Raw genomic sequence first — 13,082 nt, 5'->3', positions numbered from 1 at the left:
TGGGTCATCTTGGCTTAAACACTAGGCAACTAGATTAGATCAAAGAAAAACTTTGTAAATATGTTTGATTCCATTTTTTATTCTACCCGAAGTCGGGGAGCATATAGTCGCCGGCGATATTGCCCGTCCGTTTGTCCGTCACACCTCTTGTCCAGAAGATAACTAAAGAATACTGAAGGTACCAAGTTGTTACTTAATACAATGGTAGAGCTCATTGATAGGAAATGGAGTGACAAGGAACCATAACTCTAGTTTGTCTCATTTTTGAATTTTCTCCCATTGTTTGCAAACCTTGTCTGGGACATAACTCGTATACTAAGCAAGATATGTACTTGATACTATACAAACTGATAGAAGTCGGTGAGAAGGAGTGTAGTGACAAGGAACCATAAATCTAGGTGGTCACAGTTTTTTAATTATCTCCCTTTTTGAAAACTTCATACTTACATATGACACCGGGGGTATAACAAAATACGTCCCTTCGGGCGTATAACATTAAACTGATCAAAGGGATGTAGACGCAAGATACTAAGTTTTCTACAATTTTGACAATGTTTTACCTGCTGACCCTCATTTTAATACCAGCTAACCCAGTTTAGATTTGTTTTCCATGTCGGGCAAGGACGACGGACGACGGATACATTGCGATCGGACTAGGTGATCTTTTCAAATTTGTCTCAGATGCACAACTTAAAATATTGAAGAATATTTCAGGACAGTGTTATGGCGCTAGATCAAATACTTTTTGCGATATGTGTAACAGAACATTTCTCTGACGAACAGACGGATGGACAGACAAATCCAAATCTTATCCTGTGCGGTGGCATAATAAGTCAGACCTTTCCATCATTATAGGAATGTTTTCCTGCTGCACATAAATTCATTAAATCATGTTGAGGTGGTCCCCGTGTTCAGTTTATGTACTGATCATACTGTTACTAAATTTAAAGTGTTCCTATTAATAGAGTTACATGTACTAAATTTAGATCAGGAATTACACACTTGTTTCTATTTATAGTTAATCGTATCCAAATACTACTTGAAACGGACGTTGATTAACTTGATTGCATTAAACAGTTTTACAGTTTATTTACAAAAAAAGTATAATTTCATTATCAAGATGTGTTTTAACAAGTGAATAAGGCATCAAAGGAAAGAGGACTGACGTTTTATTGTTTATCAAAAGGTAATATTTTATGTTGATTAACATTGCACTTTCCTTATTGAAATTAAATGTGTTTTTATTCCGCTTAGAGTCTATTTTATTAGATATGATAATCTTTTATTGTTAAAGTCTGACATCAGGTTCACAATTCCCCATACGGAATAACAATTATGTGACGTTTGATGACACCAGGTCAAATACTTTTCGATGTATGCACGACACAAAGTCGGACGGACGGGATTGGTGGGGGTACAGAAATTCCAATAACTGACGAAAAAAGTAACATTAATGAAATAACACTAACAACAATAAGATATAATTACTGATTGTATGAGGAACTATCAGATAAATGTTAGACAAGTTTAAATCTGAGGAACTAAGAAAAAACAAAACAAGAAGAGTGAAAAAGGTGAACTACATGCAATGAAATGCAGCAACGTAAGAAAACGGAATAGAACAAAATAACAAACTTTTAATTAGAGCAAAGAAGCATTTACAATTATGTCCTTCCCGCTTGCTTATCAGAGGCCGGAACTAGTAGCGAAATGATGGAATAATGAGTTCCACAGTCTGGGAGCTGCAGAACCTAACCTTTGCTTCTTACCTGTGGGACTTCATCTGTGCTGTATATTATATTGAGAGGCGTTTTTAATTTTAACTATGAATGCTTTTAACTCTACTACCATATTTCTTAACCCGCCCGCTTAGCTCAATAGGAGAGCGCAGATCTACGGATCGCGGAGTCGCAAATTCAATCTCCGGATGGGCAGTATGTTCTCCGTGACGATTTGATAAAAGACATTGTGTTTTAAATCATTTGTCCTCCACCTCTGATTCATGTGGGGAAGTTGGTTAGTCACTTGAGGAGAACAGGTTTGTACTGGTACAGAATCCAGGAACATGCCCGCCGTTACATAACTGAAATACTGTTGAAAACAAGATCTAACATTCAAAATTGGTAAAATGAGAGCAAAGTCCTTATACATGTAATACAGTGTATTCGAAAAATGTAATAATACAGTTTTTAGGTGTACCGCACAGGTTCATGAACTTTTGGGTTTCCACTGGGGTTTTCCTTTATTTTCCATATTGGGTTCCCAAAATGAACTTGTGTTTAACATCGGTAACAGGTATATTTATCTTATAACCATTACATATTGCAGAGGCAGTTTGCCAACTAAGGTTTACATTAGACTGGTATAATGCATACTGTATAGGAACTTCTGACAAATCCGATCAATAAGATATGTTTTTGCCTTCTTTGGAAGTCAGAATTTTTTTTTTCAAAGACCACGAAGGTCAGAATATATTTTTTTCAGAGTAAACCAAAGATAATTTCTTTTTTTTTCTCATTTATTGTTTTTGTTTTACGTTATTTCGTACATATTTACGGAAGAGCATTAGTGCCAGGTGCGTTTTTTTTATTAACTTGAAATTTCGAGTTAGTAACTCGAAATTTCGACTTATTAATAACTCGAATTTTCGACTAAAATAATTCGAAATTTCGATTTACTATCTTGCCCTTTTATCCGCAAAATTTGAACGTCTGCCCGTCTGTCAAAGGCCAAAAATGAAATGGACAACTTTTAACTCTTCAAAGTGGAATCATCTATATACACATCCATATATTGTACCGAACATGTAGGGACTTGAACATATACTACCATACATCAATGTATGACCTACCATAGCCTCTAGAGCTACTCCAGATTTCAAACTATATTCAGGATATATGTACTCTCATTTACATGTATAATATGTTCATGTGTTAGGGGCTCGAACTAGGTCGAAAACCTTCCAGATGTGGTCGAAATAGTGAAATGTTCTAAGTTTGAATACTACCCGGCCCCAATTTCACGAAAAAAACTTAAGTAATTGCTTAGCTAAGTCTGTTATTTGAAATGCTTGTTTTTGCCCTTTATATACGTCTTCAGTGTTGACTTTTTCATCTATATCAGACCCGTACATGACTATTCACAGATCAAAACACAAAAAATTCTGAATTTTACGGAAAATGAAATATAAAAATAAGAAATATACTTAAGCAAATACTTAAGTCTCGTGCTTAAATAGAAATATCGTATTTGCGAGACTGAAATAAGTACTGCAGACAAATACCACTAACCATAGTTTAATTTTGCTATAAATACATTGGTATAGAAAAAAAATCAACATCAAATAACAATATCTTAAGCAATAGCATGATTTTAAAATAACAGACTTAACTAAGTAATTACTTAAGTTTTTTCGTGAAATTGGGGTCCGGTCACCTTCTACGACCTCTCCTCAAAATCTAGATCTGTCCAGGTACACAATCTTGGTTAGACTCATAACTACACTTTCATTTAGGTATGTCTATATTTGACATATGGGCTCAAACTAGGTTGAAAACCTTCAAGACTTAAATATGGTTTAGGCACCTGAGGTCTTCCTCCGACGCCGCCTGAATCGGTGGGACGTTACACCCAACACAATCAATAAATAAAGAAACATGGTTTTAATAGTGATAGTTTCTATGAGCAAACGCTGCCAAATGACACTGTAGGGCTACCCAATGGATACACCAGGTACCTAATCTTGGCCAGGACCTATACATTAACGTAAACAATTGTAGTTAGTAACTCGAAATTTCGACTAAGTAACTCGAAATTTCAAGATACGTAACTCGAAATTTCGACTTAATAAATTGAAATTTCGAGTTGATAAATAACATACACCTGGCCTTTCTGCTCTTCCGTAATTTCTTTAAGCAAAAATAGTAAGAAAAAGAAAACGCTATCATTATGGCTTTTACATATACATCAAATATGTAATTGATACCTAGAAGGTAATGTTCCTAAAGGGGCAAAGCCAGCCAAAAACTGGATGTTGATCGGGAAATATAGTAGGTGGGGGGGGGGGGGGGGGGGCGCATTCTTCCACTGAAAAAAGAAATTGACTGGTGCATTTCAGTGGATATTTGGAGATGTACTCTCCCCACCTTTGGAATTTTTTGTATAATTATAACACCTATGAACATCATGAGCATACCCTGGCCTTTGGACCTGTGTGGCTTATTTGATGAAAATGCAAGCAAAAATATCTGAAAAAATTCACCTACATATTTGAATAATAATTGCTTTTAGATAAAACAAATGTGATGGTTGTCTAGACCTCAGCTTAATATAATAATTGAGGGCGCAGCGAGCAGATTTTGTTTTAAATGCTTTAAGATCTGCCAGCCACTATTTTGAAGGTACCTTAAGTCCTAAGATGTTCGTAAAAGGTTCGTAAGGTATTCGTAGCAGATATTTTCTCTATCTCGAAAGCCTCGTTATTTACGACACTTCGTAAATGTCCTCGTAAGTTGTGGCTGAAAAATCCATCCCTTAGCGTTCTCGTAGCGTATAAAAACTTACATTGTTTTACCTTTCTCAAGATGAATCTGTTTGTTTCTTATTGTTCCACGCTGAAACTAGCGGAAATATATTTATTGAAGTTGTCTTTCCATCCGATTGTGTCAACAAACATGAATTTATTTCGTATAGATAGATAAATTTAATGCTTTTAATCTGTTTTATTGGTGAAAACGCACAGGTTTTGTGCCCCCACAACAGAGTGGAGGGGGCATATAGTTTGGTATTGTGCGTCCTGTCGTCCGTCCGTCCGTCCGTGGGTCTGCCCGTCGGAATTTTGTGACGCGCTTAGCTCAAAAAGTATTTGATATGAATAAATGAAATCTTGCATGAGTCTTTATCATGATATGAACTTGCGCACCTCCTATTTTTCGTCTGTTTCTGCCCCATATTTCTAGATTTATGGCCCCTGAAATAGCCAAAAAAATGCACATTTTCACCTTGTGACGCTCCTCGCTCAAATAGTGTTCCATATAAATTGACGAAACCTCGCATAAGTCTTTTTCGTGATATGAAATTGTGCACCTCCTACGTTTTCGTCTGTCTCCGTCCCCTATTTCCAGAGTTATGACTCCTGAGAGAATCGAAAATACGTCCTATCACCTTGTGACGCGCCTAGTTCAAAAAGTATTTCATATAAATTGATGAAAACTTGGCTTTTACCACAGTAACTGCTGTATATATTCACTGGCGGATTCTATTCATCAAATGGTGTTGGAAAAAATGCAAATATTATAAAGCTTTAGAGCAGTACGAAACGCGTTGCGTTTATTTCACAGATATACATGTAGTTGAAATTTCCTATCATACAAATACTGGAATCTTAGACATTTAGCCCGTAAACTGTAATAACTGGTGAGACTGAATTATGTTTCCGTCACTGTTTTTTGAACTGACCAATAATGAAAGGAATTGCATTGTGCAAGACTATATATGTGTAGTTACAAAGAACCACTTCTGTCCGATCAACATGAACTTAATTTTTGTCTGTAAATATTTCACAATAAGAGTCGCCTCCTGAGAAAGTAACAAGACTTACAACAGGCTGAAACGTCTATATAGATTAAAGATGTATTATAGAGGATATTACATACATACATGTCTTTTCATATTGAATTTATTAAACGAGTTGAATAAAGTCATAAAATGCGAGGCTCTGTCGAGCATTTTTTATCAATTATATTCAATGAGTGAAATAAAATCAATGTGGAAAGTCACAAATGAAATATTCTTTTTATCACAGCTTAGCTTTTCCTGTCGAAACATTAAATTTCTACTTTCTTTAACTATTATAAACAAGTCAGTTTGACCAACGTCTCCTATACTATAAACGACGTCGACGTCAAAACTTTATTACACTAGTGTATTATCATTTTTATGTAATGGCTTTATTATACTCCTGCGACGTCAAACCTGTGATAAATTGATTTTTAAAAGTGAACGCTACACGCAGATTCCCGCTCAGCTAGCATAATACATAGAACACTTAAGATCTCAAATTAGGTTCGAATACCTGGCGAGGCGTTCTTGTTCTCCGTGATTATTGTCTAAAGACAACATACCTAAGGTCATTCATTCTCCACCTCTGACTTATGAGTGGGAGTTGACAGGCATTTGTGGAGAACAGCTTAAGACTTGTAAGGAACCCAGGGATACTAGTAATGCAGTTAGCTGACTAATTTTATCACAGAAAAAGGCGTGAAACTCTAATTTCTCATCAAAAGTTTGACATTGTTTATTGCAAACTCCAACAGTTTTCTTTGCCTTATCGGTACAGTAGATTGTTTCGACAACACTCCTGTGCAGATGTTGGGTGTTTTAAGGCAAAGTCTATACATTGTAGAAAGGTTCTTTGAATACAGCTTTGTATGAAATGTGTTCTTTGAATACCCTAGTCTAAAATAATACCTTACAAAACTTGGTATATGTGACCAAAAGTTTAGAGTTTAAGTTGAGCGTTAAGCTAATAGGCATCTCTAACATTTTAGAAGTCATCGCTGAATAAATATTAGACAACTGTTTTTATTTTATTACGGAGTAAAGTCTGATGAAATGTAAAATTCAATACTTTTTAGTAGGCGTTATACCGTTGCAAGTGGTAAAATTCCCTTAATATGGACATATTTCCCATGATGTTCAACAACAGGCAGCTTGTGGGCTATCAGATACACGTGCAGTTGGTCGAAAATGACGTCACTAAATGGATTATCCACAACTTACGATATCGTAACTAACTAACAATACCTTTAGTTACGAACCCTTTACGAGGGCGTTAAGAGGTGTTTGGAGATAGCTGAGTAACGCTTCCTTAGTATTTCCTTAGGTTTATCGTAAATCATACCTTAACTTACGATACGAATAAGTTTTCGAGATAGTGGCCCCAGCGAATTCTAGGCTTTAAAGATATATGCTTGCAATTTTTTTGTTAGGCGCACCCCTGACTCAGATAGTCTATACACAGTATATATGCGTGTATGTTTACCGTTGGGGAGACTACTTGATTGGGAGACCCCATCCTACAATGTTTTTCGTATTTTAAGCACCAAATCCTGCATTCTGATGGGTTTTAAGAGAAAGTCATTTTTGCCATTAACTGAAGTTTCACAAGATTTGTGTTTTACTGTAAAAAGGTTGTATTTTAAATGATGTTTTATCGTAAACAGTTAAAAATTATAAATATTGTTATTGGCAATATTTTGGTCTATGTGTTAGAGAGCTGTTCTCAATAAAATGGTTATCTTATTTTGATAGTTCTGTATGAGGCGGGTACGGGGGTCCTCCCCCACCCCCCGTAAAATTTTGCAATTTTGTGCATTCTAAGAGGATTTCAATACGGAAATTAATGGTTATCAGTTACGTTATGTTTAAGTTATATAATATCAACACAACTTGGGAAAAGGGTATTTTAAGTAGAAATCTTCCGGACGATATCTTGAGAACGCTAGGGGCAAAGATCACGAAACTTAATAGGGAGGTTGATAATGACCTGTAGATGACACCTATTGATTTTGAGGTCAGTAGATCAGGGTCAAGGTCACAGTGACCCGGAACAGTTAAACTGTTTCTGGACGATAACTTGAGAACGCTTGGGCCTAGCTATAGGATCACGAAATTTAATAAGGTGGTTGCTGATGACCAGCAGATGACCCCTAATTATTTTGAGGTCAGTATGTCAAAGATCAAGAAATAGTAACCCGGAATATTTAAACTGCTTCCGGATGATAACTTGAGAACTAGTGGGCATATGATCACAAAACATAATAGGGACGTTGATCATGACCAGCTGATGACTACTATTGAATTTGAGGTCAGTAGTTAAAAGGTCAAGGTCATAGTTACCCGGAACAGTTAATCTGTTTCCGGACGATAACTCTTAGGATCATTTGAGATCAGTAGGTCAAAGGTCAAGGCCACATTGACCCAGAATAGTAGAACTGTTTTTGCCAAATAATTAGGGAATGCTAGTCTATGATCACATTCACATTTGATATGGAGGTCACTTATGACTTGTAAATAACCCGTAAATATTTATTTGAGGTCAGTACATCAAACATCCAATGCACAATGACCAAATAATTTCTGTTCCTTGTGCAGTTACTGAATACATCAATGGGGGCTTTTTATGTTTTGCGAGTTCTTGTTTAAGAGTACAAAGAGGTATTTTGAGTATGTATTTACCTGCTTTCAAGATATATATGAATTCTGTGAGAAATTAAAACATACCAATTGATACTTGCAAAAAATTATGGAAGATTATTTATGCAAAAATTCTATTATTGTATTTGATCAAACGCTTTATGATTAATGACAACTATTATTGCATTTGGTAAAGTGCTTTATTGTTGATGACAAACGCATGCTACATGTTGCAATTTAGATCACTTATATATGGATATAAGTTAACCAATTAATGCTTTAAATGCCAAAATCCTTAGTATCTTATGTATAGCTTCATGATAATTTTTCAAAGTATTTTTTCTAACGCCAAGTGCCAAAAGAGAACTGGTAGTCATTTACTTGATTTGGGCTATTGGAGACTAGTTAAATGTTAGAAAATACGTTCTCTCATTGTTAATCAACTGTTTTTATTACAGTTATTACATGCATACACTGTAATGTCATTAAGTACTTGTGTAATGTCAAGAGAGCAACGATTTCTGTATTGCGCTTTATGCTTATTCATATACGTAATTTCATGTCTTCATATTTTGTTAGCTGGGTCCATTTTCGTTTAAATGAAGAACGATAACTCCAGCTTACTTATTTGAGAATACAGTTAATAGCTGATCCCTTCAAGAAACTCTCGTAGAAAGAGGTAGCCGGGGTTATTAATAAAACCCGGTCCGGCCCAAACCACGGAAATAGCCGATTCCGATTGTACGGAAACCACCGGAAACTTACGGACGGAAGGCTAATATAATTACGAATGGTGATACCGTCATCTTTATCAAGGCCATTATGTGTATTTTATTTCATTATTACAAAAGTAGAAGCAAAGTATTTGATATTGATGATACGTATGTTTGATGAAGTATTGCACTTGACATAAGCGAAGACCTAAAATAACAAGATATTTGAATCACACTCAATCAAAGAAGTAATACGTTCGGCAGTCGATGTGTCATTTTGTGTACCGGACAGACACGAGATAGCAGTTTGCAGGATACTTTCAACAGAACTGGACAGGCTAGTTAAATGTACGTCGTTATTTCACACCTAACGATGTGACATAAGGCGAAGGGGTCTATACCGTGCACTGGAAGTACAAATGTATTTATAAAATTTGGTTGCCCGACCAAGATAGCGTTTTAGCATATTAAGTTTTAATTTAATGAAAATATCTTGTCTTAGGGAACATATGAATATAAACACTCTTATATTAAGGTTGTCAAAGATTTGCATTGGTAAGTACACATTTTGCGAAAATTAACTAGAAATGTAAGTTTATGAAATTATTATTATAATCCTTTTGCCTATCTCGGTTGCGCAACCAAGATAAATCGAAAATAGATGAACTACGAAGCTATGCGCTGTTTTCATACTTGCCATTTGTTTCAGGTTGTTGAAGTATTCAAATTTGAATATAAAACTAAATAAACTAATAAATTATATCAAAATCTAAAAACATAGTCCACTTTTTACATTTTTTTTTCATATTAAAGGGAGGCAATTACAAAATTTCATAAAAAATATCAAAGTAAACATTTCCAGAAGAGGTATAACTCTATGTAATAGGTCTTTGTTCCTGAAATACAAGAAAACTGAAAACAAAATATCACAAAATGTTGCTCAAATGATAAATCATATGATTTAGCTTTAAACAAAACCGGGTGATTTTGTATGGAGATGATACCCGGAGTTACAGTAAGTTGTAGAAATGAATGAACTGGAGTATAAAATATGAAAGATCGGTCGCAAAGTTTCGAACCCGGACCCCCCCACCCACCCACCCACCCACACACACACCCCGAAACATGTCCGCTCAGTCTGTTTAAAACAAAACAATAAAAAACGGTAAATATCTAATACGGATAAATGGGAGGGTAGTGATAGCAATGAACTTTCATGTTTTAACAATTCACTGCTAACGCTATTTTTGTTTTTAGATTATTTAATTTTTGATTTCTCTTTCTTTTATATTTGAAATAATACTAGCATATCTTTTTAACACAGAATTAAAAAAAACCCGGTCCGGTCGGACTACGAACTATGCTTTTGCTATATGCTTATACAACTATTCACACAATGTTAACTTTTTTGTTTTTAAAATGAACATTTTAAAGCATGGATTACAAATGTGTGCAATTCAGATGTTAAATTATTATACCCCACACAATGTCCAATGCACTTTTCCCATTAGTTTAACTTGAATAATATATCATAAGCGTTTTTATATCTCGTGCGCAAAATAGTTATTTTCAATTTCTGCGCATGTGATATTATACAATAATTGCCTTTTGGTGAGGTCGATATGAGCCGCGCCATGAGAAAACCAACATCCGCCCAGTCTGGTCAGGATCCATGCTGTTTGCTAACGGTTTCTCTAATCGCAATAGGGAGCGGTGGTCTAGTGGATAAGGTGTTGGCCGCTCAATCCAGAGGTCGTGGGTTCGAGCCCCACTGGGGTCACGACCATGACTTCTCATATGACACCAGTACTGGTTTTTCCAGGAAGCGGACTCGAGAGTGGTTACAATAAGCTTGAAGCTTTCGTCACAATCGAACTAAAACAAATTTGTATAAACTAAAAACTAATCGCAATAGACAATGTTGGTTTTCTCATGGCTTGGCTAATATGTGGATTTATCGGCCTGATAAAAGCAATATCAACCTCGAGCGAATTTATCGACTTGATATCGCTTTAACAGGTCGATAAATCCACATATCGACCACACATAAAAACGACAATTGTTTTATTATCAAATCCAGCCTACTCATAAGTATAAACATTAGATACAAATGTCTGCAGCCTTAGGTCATCTTTCGTGGTTAATTGTATACGACGTCGCATTGTTTTAACGTAATAACGTGTGGACGTCACAGCTGGAGGTCAATATGTGTGTTTGGCTCCGCCTTCGAGAAAATACGATTTTTTATCGTTGAACATGTGACTACATCTAGAACAATGGAAAGGACTATAAATATAGATTTAATGATAAAACAATAATTTCATATCACATGCGCAACACCGCTATTTTGTTTTTCTGCGCATGTGATATTACATTTTCGTGTCTCCCTATGAGAGATCGATACTTTCGTACTGATTAAAAGATGATGCGCTTATTTATACATAGGATTAAATTACTTTATCTTGTGTTCATACATGTGTGAACCCGGCCTATTTTTTGTGAAAAAAAGAACACACTACTTAGTCATTCCATTTGAAAACATATAGGTTTTAATGGGCCTGCTATACCAAATGAAACATAATTACTTTTTGGATATAATGGAAACCCAAAAAATAAATTAATCTCCGTAAAACAGAAACGTCACAACTATATATATTTAGGGTTGAGCTAAAATGTGATTTCTCGACGCGATTTGCGTAAGGAGTTTCAATACAATGCAATATCGGGTGAAGATCAACTTTTACTATTATTTAAACAAGTTATGAAGGATGCAACTTGTTTCTGGAAAATCCCGCTCATTACACTTTCTTTACCGTAAAGTTGAAAAAGAAATTGTAAGGTTAAAACTTTTCTGAGATGCTTTATGGATTTGGTCACACATGGGCAGTTTAACAAACCAATTATAGCTGAAAAATTACACTCAGATCTTTCGTAAAAAACTGCAAACTATCGTACAATTACTCGGTATATACAAAAGAAGAGCAACAGTTTTATTTGCATAATTACAATAGGTTTGGTTCTACCAATGAAAAACTCACAAAACGTAAGGTCTCAGAATGCGACTGCATTAAAGCTGCTCAATATAGATCCAAGTACAGTTCACTTCCGGTGTGGTCACGTAACCATAGTAAAGTAAGCAGTGTTAGAGTAAATCGTCTGCAGTACATTGTGATACTGATAAATTTACAAAAAAAATCTTAATAAAGAAATTTGTGAGATTTGAAGAAACAACACCCGTTCAAAGTTTTATTTTGCTTTTTCGAGACTTATTTGTAAATTATGATTAGCGGGCTCAAACGATCCTTCAGTTGTTATGTATCAAAAATGCCGAGCACTAACAAACTGACTGAAAAGGCATTCTGTATACAATAATATATCAAATCAACCTAAATAAATTGCAAAGTTTTGCAAGATATGTCTAACCATTGAAGTTTAATTTTGAAGTATCTAAATTCATAATCTGAAAGTGTAGAGCATTGGTAAATATCCAAACGAACCTTAACAAGTTCAAGTTTACTTGGTCTTTTTTCACGAAACAGTGTGAATCGTTCTGTATATTGAGTGCAGTTAAATGGTAATTTTGTTCCCATTTAAAAGATTTCTTTTTCGCGTCGAGTTTTGGTTCACCAACTAATGTGAAATACACTCGATGACTGCTTCCTGGAAAGTAACCAGTACTCGCACCGAAAGAAGGGACTGTTGGAGTCACGGTCAAAATCCGCTGACAGGATTCGACCCCGCGACCTCCGGTTTACGAGACATCTGTACAAAAATGAAAAAAGGTAAAATTTGTATCTCGATTCTACTCTATATAGTTTTGAACTAATTTGAATATAACTTAAGTAAGTCAGTTTATTCAGAGATCACTTGCAAACTTAAAAAAAAAAAAAAAAATATATATTAAAACATTATAGGAACCTGCCGAATATGAAATCGATTATGACTTTCATCGTACGTCAATTCAGTCGACTAAGTTCAAGAGATACTCAGAATCCTGCGTGAACAAACCTATCTCCCTATTTGTTTCTATATATTTGTTTTATGGTCTTTGAGATTTTTAAAAAAATTTTAATAAAAAGTTTTAAAAAACTGCTCATTCTATTCTCTAAAAATTGTCAGTGATATTAGAAATTATTCGTATTCATTTTTTTTTTTGACATAAAAATAATTTCC

General features: G+C 35.0%; 1 protein-coding gene across 2 annotated transcripts in view; it reads left to right on the top strand.

Annotated features, from left to right (window-relative positions):
• The first annotated feature begins 1,023 nt into the window (after window positions 1–1,023).
• The window catches only part of LOC123539750 (uncharacterized), a 30,075-nt gene continuing 18,016 nt past the window's right edge, over window positions 1,024–13,082 (top strand). For both annotated transcript variants that reach the window (XM_053526865.1, XM_053526864.1), the window contains exon 1: window positions 1,024–1,186. The gene's annotated coding sequence lies outside the window, so the exon portion shown is untranslated. The remainder of the gene's footprint in view (window positions 1,187–13,082) is intronic.

Source organism: Mercenaria mercenaria, chromosome 16 (assembly GCF_021730395.1).
Source record: "Mercenaria mercenaria strain notata chromosome 16, MADL_Memer_1, whole genome shotgun sequence".
NCBI classification, from domain to species: domain Eukaryota; kingdom Metazoa; phylum Mollusca; class Bivalvia; order Venerida; family Veneridae; genus Mercenaria; species Mercenaria mercenaria.
This window is presented reverse-complemented; position numbering and strand designations above follow the sequence as displayed.